The following is a 15,117-nucleotide window of genomic DNA, read 5'->3' as shown; positions in this document are numbered from 1 at the left end:
ACCATTTTGGGAGAATAAGAAATCATAGACCCGTGACTTGGGAAGAGAGAAGCTGCATTTCAGGCATTAGCATCCATTCCTAACCATGGCAACACCAAAATGATGAAATGGGTGTCATGACATCGCAACACAACACTCTCCCTGTTCACACTTGTGTGGAAAGTCCCATGCAAGCACATGATGGGCAAACTCTGTCATGGCACCACATTTCGTCATGTGGCTTCCTGGGGATGCTACATTTTCAGGCGACAACAATTGCATGCAGAAACACACATTCTTTCCCTCTCACAGACACACAAAATCACACAGCTACTAGCAGAGGGTGATTCTTTGTCGCCATAGCAGCTATATGAAGGCCACGGACTTTGGACTGACTTTTAACATATTTTTAAATGATCAATTTCCCAGAGTCAGGAAGTCGATAGATTCTTATTAAGGCAGCAAAAGCAGTACTGAATTAATTGGAAGTTGTGGACAATAAAGAGAAGTGAAATCACATTCCTGCCTCCCAGCATTTGATGTACACCTTGTGACTTTCTCTTTCTTTTTTCTTTTTAATCGACATGTACATTTATTTTTGAAATGTTCAGATCTTTTGTTGCAGCTCTAGAGCAGAAGTTATCTCTTAACTTTTGATGGTTCCTTTCCGGCAATGGCTTTCATAAACAAGGTCACGTGATCCATACCTCTCTTATTGGGTGATGCCATCACATGGGATGACTATATGCAAGGATGCAGGAGACAGTCAGTTCTTCCTATTTGCACATGGTTCACATACTGTGCTGACCATGAGTTGCCTGTTCTGTCTTTCCTTCAGAGAACTTGGATGACTGACAGGAAGGAAGCAAGCAGGCAAGCTTTGGCGCTAAGCCGGGATTTCAAACTGGGTTTCTCTCTCTCTCCCAATGTTTTTTCACCCTTTGAAGTGGTTCACAAAATAGAGAATACAATAATTTAAAGAACAGCTTTAAATGAAATAAAATCATACTCAGTTTTGTTTTGTTTTTTAAAAGTGGGGAATAGAGAAGAAGACAAAAGGAAATATCTTAATCTGACATTCATACTGGCACAACCACTCATTCCTGACAACGATGATGCCAAAATGATGAAAAGAGCATCACTATGCCATGAGATACATTTCATAACTTCTCTTGCAGGTAGCTATGTTTAGGCGTAGGTGAAAGTAGGGTCTTGAAAATGAGTTTGAAAGAGAGAATTGCAAGTATCTGATGAATTGGGCGGCGGGGGGGGGTGATTTAAGAATGCAGCAGGAGCTGCCACATTCCAGAGGGGGCTTTGTGGTCCTGGCACAGCTTAACTGACACATTTGGTAAAGGCTCAGGTCTGGAGCAGAGAAGGTGGCCTGTTACAATAGCTGATCCCAAGTTGTTTAGTCTTACAAAGTTGCAAGCAAAATCTTGAACCTGGCTCAGAGTCTAGCTGGTAACTAGGTGTTGGTGTTGGTGGTGGTTTTTTGGGGTTTTCTTTTGTTTTTGCTATTATATGGGCTAGAAATTTACTTGGAAAAAAAGAGATTATCTAGAAGATTCAAAATCTGCACAGCCTGGACCAATTTTTTTTTTGTGATTCACATCTCTGTCTGTCCATGTCCATGTCCATGTCCATGTCCATAGCCCTGTCTATCATTTTATTAATTTTTTTATTTTATTAATTTGTTTTATTTTTATCCCACCTTTATTATTTTTATAAATAACTCAAGGTGGTGAACAGACCTAATACTCCTTCCTCCTCCTCTTTTCCCCACAACAAGAACAACCCTGTGAGGTGGGTTGGGCTGAGAGAGGGGGACTGGCCCAAGGTCACCCAGCGGGCCTTCATGCCTAAGGCGGGACTAGAACTCGCAGACACCTGGTTTCTAGCCTGTTGCTTTCACCACTATCATCTATCATCTATCAATCATCTATCATCTCTATGTAGATACCTACCTACCTACTTACCTACCTTTGCTAGCCTTTGACAGTAATAAAGATTGGTGTGATATGGTATCTAGCTACCCACCTACTCACCCATCCACCCACCCACCCTTTGTTTGCTTATAGCTCTTGGTTTATGAAGAACCCCCCACTTCCATGCTCTGGACACAGATGGACCCATATGGAACTCTGTAGCAATGAGATAAGTACAGTACAATCAGCTTTGCCTCTACTGGAGCACTGAGTCAGAGGAAGCAGGAAATTCAAATCTGAGCACAGTGGTGCCATGTGCCAAGAGAGAACAGTGCAGAGGAATTAGTGACAAATTGGTGTCTAGGTGTGCTACTGCCCTCTCCTGGACAGAAAGGTTGCTGGAGGTGAAATTAAATACCCTTTATTTTCCACTGATGAATGAGCATGTCTGGAAATCCTTGGAGCAGAAACACAGAATTTTATTCTATTCACTTTGGGAGAAAAAAGTACCAACATCCCCAAACTTCATATATTTGCACCATTTAAAATGTTGATTCCCAAAGCTGGCCTGGGATTCTGGGAGTTGAAGTCCACACACCTTAAAGTCGCCAAAGTTGAGAAACACTGCACTAGACTAAAAGAACTTAGAGGATTTTAATTTTAAAATGAAAATGAAAATACTTGTAGGGATCACAAAGTGCTTTGCTTTGACATCTTTTAGAGAGGGGCTCAAAGAAAGTCAAGATGGTGGTGGTTGCAATGGTATGGTCAAACCTCCATCCCTTTTTAATATGTGTGGGTCTTTCTCGGCAGCCTTAAAACAGAGGTACCAAACTTTTTCAGTAGCAATACTTTTTTGAGGGGCTTCCAAGAGTTGATAGACTGCATGGTGGTGATATTCCTGGAGGATCAGACCCCTACTTTAACTTTTTTTTTTTTAAGGACAGATATGCTAAGCCTATGGAAGATTTGGCCAAGCCATTTTGCTTGTAATTCCTTTTTTAAAAGAAAACAAAAGCAGATTTCTGCAATATGTCTGGTCCATAGTTTGGCAACATAACGCTGAGGAATCTTGGTGAGTTGGTTGTGCAGAAAAGGGGCTGAGTTTTTCTACTGCTTCATCTTGGACAGAAGCAAAAGGCTACCACCCCTCGAATGGGCCAGAATGGATTGGTTCACTTAAAGCCTTCAGTTCTGATTCTGTTCCTATTTTCAAAGCCCTTATAATTAACATCAACTTTGTCAACCACTGTAAACAGCGCTCTGGTGAATCAACACAAGTGCTTTAGTCGTGCATCATGTCGAACATTTGGCGTGCCGGAGAGTGTGTTTTGAACACAAGTAAGTTCTGCTTTCTTCTCATTATTCAGTTATGACAGACTTTTCTCTCTCTTTCGCTCAATGGTTTAATTAGCTCTCATTTACTAAGCAGTGCATAAAAAAACATAGTAAGATCGACTCTGGGAGACACACACTCTGAGAGATAATTACACTATGCTGTTCTGAGGCTGTCTCAACAGCTTAACATCGCTGTGACTATGGGAGAAAAAAAACCCCATTGCCTTAAGTTTAAGTGGCACTGTGCAATCTGTTTTACCCTCTCATCTACTCTAATATGCATAGCAGTTCCCCAAGAGTAAAAGACTGATTCTACAGCGTTAACAGGCCCTGGCGCACAAGAGTGACATCACTGCAGTGTGTCAGCAAGCATTTATAATTAATTCAAATTTCGAGGCTGAATTAATTCTAAACTAGAGTTCCTGAGTCATTCAGGAGCTGAACTTTTATACGTTAGGAAGTGGAGAATGCAGAAAGAGGTACCTGGCTGTACGGAAAATGTCTCTAGGAAAAGAAAAGAAAAAAAAAGCTTGAAACTCATTGAATTTTGGATTATAAATAGGGTCACTGCCAAAGACAGACCTATCAGAATCTTGTTTTTTTCTAGTAATCATCTCTCCTCTACTTTTACTGTGTCGTTCTCTGTTGTCCCAATATTTTTACTCTTATGCTGTTGTGAACTGTTCTCTCATGTCTTGGAAGTGAGGCCTTTTCAAAAAGAGTGCAGAACCCATAATGCTGTGTGTGTGTAAGTAGGCATATCACAAGGCCTTTGTAAAGGACTTAAATAGAGAAAGATTTTTTCCGTGGCTGCTCCAGTCCTTGAGGCTGGCGGAAGGGGTAATGGTACCCATATTAGCCTGAATGACAGGATATAGATGACATCATTTGACTCCACCTCTTTTCTTTTTTCAATCAAATGCATAGCACTTGCCACCTAGAATTATGGTGCCTGCCATTTTTTCCCCTAAGTAAATAAGTCGCCATTATCTTCTATGAGCTCCTTGTATACAAGTAACAACCCAGCTTCCTATTGTTGGCTACAGTGTGGCAGCTTTGGGATGGGGAGGCAGATTGACAAGATGCTAGGCCAAGGTGTTTTGGCAGCCCCCAGGCCAGATGCATCCTATTCATTGAAAAGCTTTCCAGTTTCTTTCTGTCCACATCATAGGGAAGGCCATGCCAATGTTTTATTCAGAGTTGATCCTAGTTTGGTTGTTCCCTGCTTGATCTTGATACAGCACTTGCCCACTCTTGGTGCATTTCTTCAAGCACGAAGTTATCTGAAGATTTATGAGACATAGAACGAGCACTGAGGGACGATGGCTGAAATAACTGGACCTTCCCACTCCCCACAAAACAAATTCTTTCCCTTGCACACTCTCTTCTATCCCCTTCTCTCCTCCTTGGGAAAACAATTGGGACATGAACCAGTCTGTAGTGGAGTAAAATGCAGAGGGAGAAGACTGGAAATCCCTCCATTGAACTTCTTGTAAGATCAGTTTGGTCTCCAAACATGTTCCTGGTGATGGGTCATTAAGCATACCACTTCCACACCAATACATCATTCATTCAGCACCTAGCAAATTACACCTCCTCTTGCACCCATTTGTTATCTTTTTGTAGCATGGCTTTGTAGTGTGGCTCTTGGCAAGGGTAGTCTTCAAAAGCCAACAGACCTTCTGTATCTTGCAGCATTAAGCATCTCCATGTGCATTTCCTGTACTACTGGAACTTGTTTGTGGCATGGTCTAGAGAGAGCGTCTATGCAGGGAGATATTTTGTGCAGCTACATTCCAATGAGTGTTCTTTTCAGATCCAGTTGGGTCTTAAATCTGAGGCTTCTTTCCTTCTTTCTCAAAGTTGTAAACCACAGAACCCAAGCTTGTTCCTCCCCGCTCTTGCTGATGCCAGTCCCCGCATCCAATCTGTCCACTCAGCATCTGTGCAAAGTCTAAAATGATTCTGTCCTAATTGCCCTCAAAATGCTGTCCTTTGGAGAAGCGCAGATAGAGCCATGATTGTTTTAACATGGCACCGCAGCTGGGTCAATGGCTTATTTTGGTTTTGGAGTTATAAAAAGCAAATGTTTTGTCAATCTATCATCCTGAAGGAACCAGTCTGGAGACTTGTTAGCAAGGCTTATTTTTGTTTGGTTTCATTTAAGAGCCCACATTCATCAAGACTCGGCCATCTCCGCCAGAGCTATAAAGTCATTGTATCCCAGTTTATTTAGATATGTCTGGCCTGTTAATTGGGGAAGAGGAAGAAAAAGGCTTTCAAGCTTAGGGGAGGATGTTGATCTATGGAATGAGAGATGCAAGTTTGAAAAAAAAAAGGATTAAAACTTGGGGAAGCAAACAGTGAACAGGAATTAAAGCACAGGCTCTGAGCAGGTAACTCTTGGCCTGCTCTATGTGGGAGATGTTTGGATGAAGCCGGAGAGATGTATAGCTGACCAGCACTTAAGATTAGACTTATATTAACCGTTTTTGAATGTCAGCCATCTGTCCTCCAGCACATTTAATGCATCTGTAGGAAGGGAGGAGGAGGAGTCGTAGAACAGGACAAAGGCCCATATAATCCAGCTTTTGCATTGCATACAAACACATCCTAGGAACTCCAAGTTCTGTTCCCCAATTGCTCCTTAAAAGGTTTCTTTGGAGCTGGTCTATGGCTATCAAGACCAGGAGCCACCAACAGCAGCAGTCCCCTTAAAGAAATTCCCTTTAATAAATTGGAGAGTGGCATGTGTTGAAAAGTGAGTAGAGTTAGGCCATATATGTAAGCAGGGCTAGGATTCTCAGTTTTTCAGGATTGGAGGGTGGGGAGTCTGTGATTAAAAAAAAAGTTAACCCTATTTTAAGGTTTACACTAGAACTGCCCCACCTCATAATGGTGGGACAGCATGTCACCCATTTTTAATACCACTGAGTAAGAAGAGTCTTGCAAAGCAATGGCCTGGGGCCAGCAGGCACCACTGGCTTTTAAGGTGCTGTTAAATGAGAATTGCCCATGGTAAAAAGCAGGAGACAACTAATTTTTTTTAGTAAGTAGTTTTTCTATTTATTAAAGTAAGTAGTTTTAGTAAGTAGTTTTTCTTCACCATCTATGGTGAAACTTTGCTAGAGTCCTGATAACATTGCCCTGTCTGTTTGAGTCCAAGGTCCATTTCTTAAAATGCAAACATGGAACTGAAGCACTACTACAAAAACTGTGTTCCAAAGTCATGCCAAGATGTCCATAGTGAAAACTGCAGGTCAAATAATATCCACATTATATCTGAAGTAGATGTTAGAAAGCCCTGGGAAACCTGATTCCTTCTTAACTCATTTATTTATTTATTTGTTTGTTTATCAATCATATTTTTATTACTGCCCATCTCCTCCACTTGGGGGACCCTGGGCAGCTCACAATAAAAAGAATTTAAAATTCTGTAAAATCATAAAGAATACCAATAATTAATAAATATAAAATGTAATGAAATCCAAGTAACGGTGAATCTAATTCAACCCATAAGGGGATAAAACTGGTCCTGGCGGAAATAAGGAACCAACCAGCCCCGAGAATGGCTCTTCCTCTCCCCACTCCAGGCAAGGTGGCAAAACCAGGTCTTCAGCTGTTTTCTGAATTCTAGAGGGAGGGGGCTAACCTCACTTCCGGGGGAAGGATGTTCCAAAGGGTGGGGGCTGCTGCAGAGAAGGCCCACCTCCTGGACCCGGCCAGACGGAATTCTCTTGCAGACGGGGTCCGCAACATGCCCTCTGTGCATGATCGGGTGGGACGGGTTGACGTAATGGGGTTGAGATGGTCCCTTAAGTAACCTGGACCCATGCCATGTAGGACTTTAACTCTTTTGCCTTGGGACACAAATTGTCTGCTTGAATTTGTGCTCTGTGTGTGTGTGTGTGTGTGTGTACTTGTGTTTTTAATTCATTTGTTGCGTTTTTAAACTGCAGCAGTTCCAAGTGACTCCTGGCAGTTCACATCATAAAAGCAGACATGTAAAACTGATTTTAAAAATGAAAATAAAAATCAGTTATAAAAACAACAATACAAGAAGGATAACAATTACCACAGCACCATTATCAATAAGAAGACTTGTGCTTTTTTGCCTAGTTTTGTTTTTCCTTATCCATGGAAAAGAATGACAAAGACACTAAACCATTTTCTTATTCACACAGAGTATTATACTTGACTGGAAGGCACCTGATTCTCAGTGGCTTCTGAAGACCTTATCAGCTGTCATAATACTTCCAGGTAGGAAAGTTTTTTTTTTTTAAATCCTCTTTGGACATGAAAGCCTAGAACTTGTGAGAATTTCACAAGTCCTGCAAAGGTTGCAAAATGTTCTCTCTCTTGTTGCATTAGAAACACCACCGTTTACAGGACTATCAGAAAAAATAAGGGGGATGGAATAGAGCTGTTTCTGTAAATCAAGCAATGGGTAATGAAAAACATATTCCCAAATATTACTGGAAAGCCTAAGACATGTCTGAAGGGCCATCTAGTCCCCTAACAGAGTATATCAGAACTCCTGCCTTGAAGGGCACGTTGCCTCTCTTACCAGGCCAATGATTATGACTGGTAAACCTCCTTCTTGTAGCCTTCAATTTGTTTTGGCTGGTTGTCCCTTGGAACCATGTCCCCATCATTCATTCATTCATTCATTCATTCATTCATTCATTCATTCATTCATTCATTCATTCATTTATTTTCAAAGCAGAAAAACAATTTATTTGGGTGTTTGTTTTGTAAGGCCACCCAACTCTATAGTGACTCTGGGCTATAGACAAGGTCAACCTGTTTTAAGAAAGTTGCTTTTAATTTAATGTTGAATTTATATAGAAATCCGAAATTGTTCGCTGTAACAAGACAGTATACTCATATCTTCTGAATCAAAGAGAAAGAAACAAGAAACCTCCTTTGAGGAACCCCTTTCTGTTTTGTACAGAAATGCTTCTTTCAGGTGGAGAAGTTGAGTATTGCCAGGCTACAATCTGGACAATCCTCTGGAGTCCTCTGGGTGAAAGTGCTTTGCCCATCCATGGCTTCTCCTCTCTGGTCCCTCCCCAGATTTATTGGCTCCCCTGATGATCCCATTTTGCACCCTAGATGAGATGAACCTGATTCCCCAAATTGGGCAGGAATAAAGGGTCATGACCAAACTGGGGTTAGAAGAACAAAGTGGGAGAATCCGTGACTTCACCCCCTTTTGCAGCCATGTTGCTGCTTTCTGGGCTGCATTTAGAACTGCTCATGGCAATCCTTGTGAGTTGGGTTAAGCTGAGAGAAAGTGACGAGCCTACAGTCCACCCTGCCTTCATGGTTGGATGGAGGTTTGAACCTTCTTGATCAACCATTTAATCTCTATCCTACACTAGCTGTAGTGAGGTCTTCCAGCATAGTGGTCCTTCCATTGCCATCCAAATCTTTCTAAACAGGCATAGGGAATAGATTTGGGGTTTCTTCTGCGGGCCATACATCAGGGAGCGGTGAGGGAACCGAAAGGTGTTCCTAGAAGACAAAGAGTCACAAATGGTTCCTTCAGAAGGACGATGGAGGAAAGGGCACCAAAGCACTCTGCAGCAGTTGCTTGCCTCCTGCTATAACCGAAATGGAATCAGGAAGGTGCTCCATCATGTCACAAACTCATTTGATTCTTATCTCAGAGACAGACACCCAGACAGCCAGTGGTGTGATGCTAATGTAGCCTCTTGCAGCCTTTGCCAACTATTGATTAAGCATCTGATTTGCTTCCCCTGATAATAGGCCATCAGACTAAGCCAATAAGGGAGAGGAACGCAAACCTGTCACAATCATTCGATACAACAGTGGAGCCAATGGACAGAAGAAGTGGCGGGATTGGATGATACAAAAGTGGAGGGGGCCATGAGCTGGGGGAAAGAAATCTGTCTTAGCAACAGCAGAAAACACCTTCTCTGTGCCCCTGCACCCCCCAATATCCTTCCCTTCCAGTGTCCTCAGCTCAGTTACACTGGGAGATGCCTGAATAGCTTTCTCAATATTTTGAGCCAGCCTGGATCTCCAGTGGAATGTGCTGTTTCCCCAAAATAAGTAAATTAATAAGCAGTGAAGATCAGCTTACCTCATTCCTTCCCATCAGCATTTATAAAAATGTTGAGGGTAAGAGAAGAAAGGATTTGTCATTTGAGCTTCAGAAAGAAGAAATGGCTCTTGTCTAGAGTACTTAATCATTCCTTTGGGCAACTCTGATTGCGAGACCCAGATTGGGGTAGTGATTAAGGGATCAGGCTAGAAGCTGGGAGGCTGTGAGTTTCCTGCCTTAGGCACAAAACCAACTCAGCGACCTTGGGCCAGTCCCTCTCTCTCAGCCCTAGGAAGGAGCAGGCAATGGCAAACCACTTCTGAAATCATGCCAAGAAAACTTCAGGGACTAGTCCAGGAAGTCACCAGGAGTCAAAAACTGACCTGAAGATGCACACACAAAAGAACTCTGATTGCAGATTAATACCACCAGTAACTGCACAGCTCGTCCTCCTCCTCCTCCTTCTCCTCCAATAAAATCATTTTTGGAAAACCACTTCATCAGCTGGGGGACATTTATTCACCACTATAAGGTTACTCTTCAAACGGTAGGGAAATGTATGACAGACTTCTCCAACTTTAGAGATGCATTGATCATGGCCACTGAACCTTCAGGCAGAAGATGTTGTTACTGTCTTTGCCCCTACTGATTTGGAATTCTGGGAATTTTCATCCCAGCAATCTGGAAGGCACTGCTGGTGGAAAGCTGATGTATGAAAATGCAGTACGTTGATCACTCCTGGTCCCTTTCCAGAAGCTATTGTACTACCTGCAGGGTTTTTTTTTTAATTATTATATTACTACCCTTACTTCAGGAACGCTATGTTTTTCTCTCCATTGCCCTATCTGATATTACTTATATATGTGTGGTGGTGTTTGTCTTTGTATAGCTTCCATTTGTTTAAACGGATCTCTTGCAAGACAAAGTTTTTCTAATTTTATCTAAGACCTTTTAAAAAATGGAGGCGCCTTGATGGAATCCCCCAGCTAGTAAATGAATTCCTTCTTGGGCATCATCCAGAGGTGTGATTTAAACTCCCAGAATTTTTCCCAACTTGTACAAGCATGGGTGAGATTTTTCAGAGTCCACACATCTGGAAGGTACCCAGGTTGGAGAGAATTAATGTAGGACACTTGTCACTCATCTGGGACTTCTCTCACCATTGTCCATAGGTACAAATGAAGATTTAAGTAGCCTTTAGTTAGCGGAGCTGGTATGTGAGTATTCCTATAAATTAAGCAGAACATCACAGCAAACCAGCTTTCAAAAATGTTGAAGGCCTCAGAAAGTCATGATATGAATACTAGAGGATTTTTCAGATCATTTAACAGTTTCAAGATCCACTAGATGAAGCTATACTGCATCTAACTAGTTCTGCATGCTGAATTTATACTGTAGATTTTAAATATTGGGCCTTATGAAAAAGTCATAGAAAGATCCTTAACTTTCTTTCCAGGTGATTTTTATGTACCCTGTGATGAAGACCTTGGGTCCCAATCCATTTCAGATCATGCTCAGCTAGTCCTGGATCAGAATTAGGTGTTCAGCAGAAACTATCCATTTCCATGCAGTATGTGATTCTGCACATTTAATAGTCCCACCACTTTGAGCATTGTGAAGTGAAGAGCTTTTCAATCTCTTCTCCAGAACTGATGTATTTTCAAATTCCCTCTAAGCCCAAAAGTGTTGTCCTCCAAGTGGACTATCATCAATGGCCATGCTGGATGAAGGTGATGGGAATGATATCAAGACATCTAGAACAGCATTCCCCCAGAGATTTGGGTGGCACCTTCTCTCCTGGGATTCAAAAAACCTTTAAGATCTGGCTTTGATCTGAACCCTGGGGATAATGTTTTCGTAGGGCCCCTGTTATGTTACGGTATTGGTTTTTTTTGGTTGTGGTTATGATTGTTTTAGCCCAGGCTGTCTGTGTTCTTATATGTTTTTAACCATTTTTATTGCCCTTGGATTTTGTAAGCTGCCAGACTCTACTGGAGTGGGTGGCTGTAACCAATTTAAATAATTAAATAATAATAATGACACCTAGAAAGTAAAGGTTGGGGAAAGCAACACCACACAGTTACTTTTTTCTCAAGGGCAGTACCCAAGTTCCTTCGTGATCTGAAAGTATTACAAATGCTGTTTTCTGTAGGGGGTGTGAATCAGCCAAGATCTGATTTGAATTTGCAATTCAGTTTGAAGGATGCATTCAGGTCAGTTTCAAGAGATGAGTTGATTTGAGTTTGTGATTCCAGTCATTGATTCTCTCTGCTAAAGTGTGCACAAAAGGCCATGGAATCCTTGAGTCAAAGTTGAGTGGTTCTGTTCGAAGGGAAGGAGGTGGTCAAATTGCCTTCAAATATTTTTTCAAGCTTTTTCCACCTTTCATTCTGCATGAAGACTCAGGTTGCTACATGCTGTCATACAATCCCCAGTCCAAATACTGACCAAATGGATATTTGCCTAGCAGTCCCAAGGATCCTGACCACACATCCGAAGCATATCTAGGATCTCTCTTCCAACTCAGACTGGGGTCTACAGTTAGCTTAATACCTTGACTATGGGGAATACCTGGAAAAAAACATCATGTGTGTTTGTTTTCATTTGTTGTAATTATTCTAAAGCTTCAATGATTACTTTTACATTCTCAACCCTAGATGAGATGAGATTCCCAGGTGGAATTCCCTTGGAAGAGTGATTAAAGTAGGTGAAGTGGCAACGAATGGGGTGTGTTGTTTTCCATTTATTAATGAGACCATTTTAATATCCAGTGTGACTCTTTCAAAATTTATAAAGCTGTCAGGGTGTCCACTAAAGCTGGTCTCAAATTACAGATATTGGAACAGAGGAATCTTCACCTGTCTTTAGGGAGAAACAACAAAGGATCTAGTGATATCTTAAAAGCAAGTCCATGCATTCTTGCAGAAGCTTTCATGGATCACAGTCCACTTCACCAGAACAGAATCGTCCTGGAAAGAAAAAAAGTGTTATATTAAGCAACTCTGTCATTTCTTGAAAGGCCTTTACACCACAAGGGTCAGGTCCTTCACCTCACTGAGCTAAAAGTGCACCGCCTTGCAACCTTTTGGCCTCTTCCAGCCTTTGCAGAAGGTGGAAGAAATTTTCTCAGAGGCTGTGGAGGAGAGCAGAACAGAGTTGAAGCACAAGAACACAGCCTGACCCCTTTGTATTCAGAAGGGGGGGGGCACAGATGCTCTGCAAAGTAGCTTGGAGGGGGTGCTTCATGAGATACTTCTTTCTTATTTATTTACTTTATCACATTTATAGAGCTGCTCAACTTGACCAACTCTGGGCAGCTTACAACAAAAATAACCAATTTTTAAAACAAACAATAAGATGGCCAAACTATTTTTTTTAATGGAAAGCAGAAAGAACAAGCTCTGATCTTGCAAAGCATCCATTAAAAACAACACCTCATCCCAAGGCCTGGGGGAAAAGCCAGTTCTTCAAGACTCACTTAAAAGATGGCAGGAATTGGGACAACTTGAATATCTGGGGGATACCACACAGAGAAGGTACTTGATTGAAGCACAGTCCTTCTGGAAGTTTTGCACCACCCCTTAATTGTACCTGCATGTAGCTATTGCAGAGTGTGGAGGTGGTGGAAGAGAAGAAAGAATGGTGAAAAGGAGAGGTGGGACTGAATAGACAGTGGCCATTAACAAAGCAGAACTGACACAGACATTTCTTTGCACTGAAAAGTTGTGGAATATATGCTGTGTGTTAAGAAACCCAGATCTCTGTTTAATTTGTGAGAAACAGAGTCGAATCTTCTGATGAATTCTAACTCACTCATTTTGTGAAGAAATTGTTTTTGGTTCTTTCCCTTCTCACAGGCAATAAACCTGTTAATCTTTAACAGGCTGCAAAATTGTTTTGCTGGAGAAGATTATAACACACCTATCCTTTTGTTGCATTGTTAGGAGATGTTTGGCAACACACGTTGGATGGAAGGATGCAAAAAGATGTCCTATTTTCCAAGGATCCCAGTCAAGACACTCCTCCTCCACAACTGTTTTCCAGCTTTCTAGATCACGTGTAAGTAATCTAGAGATATTGTTATGAGGAATTTGCCACAGCTTGCCATAGATTTCTTTTCCAGCAAAATGAAATGTGGTGTCAAAATGACATTCATCTCAGTATGCATGCAGTCCAGTGAGATGCTCTCTCTCTTGTGGCTGCAGGTGGTTCTCTTTGATTAGACTCTTGAAATAACTCTTCCATCTCTTCATGTCAATGGAAATGGACTTCTGGTCATCTACTCAGGGAAAGAGATGTGGCTGCTCTGCTCCATTCTATAGAATCAGAGTCTATACACAACAGTTTGTGAAGTTGCTTAGAGGTGTTTTGCAGAAATCTTTGTCAAAGTTTAGCACCTATAAAGCTTTGCATAGCTCTCAGGCCTGTTTTGCAAGTTGTCTTGGGTCAAAAACGGGACACAACAGTGTATTGGAAGATACACACAAGAGATGTTTTGAGCATCTGATGCACAAAAATGCATACTTTGGTGGGGTAGGGATATTGGGCATAAAAATGTGTCTGTCTGTTGCATGCAAGAAGCAGCTAAAAGGCTTCTTTAGATCAGGAAAATTTCATATGAAATAGAAGTGGAGATATTTGCAGTCTTCACCTATAGGATAATGTGAAACTTAGTGGACTCATGATACTGACAAAGACTGGATGTAACCTGATTCCTACATTCCTTGTCCTCTATAAGCCAATCAGTTCCAAGCTTTTATACCCTCTTTGTTAACCCCCTTCCCTTCCCTTCCCGTCCCTTCCCTTCCCTGGTTGATTTATGGGTCAAGAGAGGTGACACATAGGTTTTGCTGAAGCAATGAAACAACAGAATGCAAGTGAGTTCCAAATATTTTCAATTAAAAAGTGATTTAGTTTGATTAATTTAATTTGATTTAATTTCCTGAGTTTACACTTAAGAGCTGCTTAATTGAGACCAAAGAGCAGGTAACTTTTTTGCAGTGATGGAAGGATGTACTTAAGCAGAAATTCAGCATGAGGACTCAATCTTGGCTTACCTCTCAAGATGGTTGTGAGAAGGAAAACAGAGAGCTTTGTGTAATGAGATCCTGTTAGAGGAAAAAAAAACACCTCCCCTTGAATGTCCAAGGGAAAAACAGGATACAGTTTTGCATACATCCCTTCTTTGCTTTTTTGATCCAAGATGAGTGTGTAAGAAGAGATGATGCCCAGAAAGGTATGGATAGGTTAATACATTTGAGAAGTGTGACTTTTTCATTCAAGCAAAATTGCAATCTTATGGTCCCTTAAATAGCAACCATTTATGATGGGCTAATCTTTTACTGGCCCCAGCGCTGTTTGATAAATGCAGAAGTGTCATCTCAGAGTTCATACAGACCTCTGTCCCCCAAATGAAGGCAAATCTGTGTGAGCTAGGTGTATGTTAATAACCTTTGGAGTGTGAAAACCAACAAGGTCAAAAAAACTCCAATCGATAGGGGAATGTCTTACTTCCAGATGATGATGGATAATCATATCAACATGTATTCTGGTAGCAAATTTAAACACTGAGCTATGATATAGTTCCAACCTGTCTACTGTAAAACAAGAGAGAAATAGGAACATAATCAGTGTTCCTGGGGACAGTAGAAACAAGGGGAAAAGAGTCCCTCTGGTGGGAGGAGATGGGCAGTGACAAATTTGATAAATAAATAAAATATAAATAAATAAAAAGATCTTAAGTGGGTGGGTCTTCTTTGGTCCAAGAGGAGACCAAAGAATGTTACAGCAGAACAGACCAGC

This window comes from Candoia aspera, chromosome 9 (assembly GCF_035149785.1).
Source record: "Candoia aspera isolate rCanAsp1 chromosome 9, rCanAsp1.hap2, whole genome shotgun sequence".
Lineage (NCBI taxonomy): Eukaryota > Metazoa > Chordata > Lepidosauria > Squamata > Boidae > Candoia > Candoia aspera.
This window is presented reverse-complemented; position numbering follows the sequence as displayed.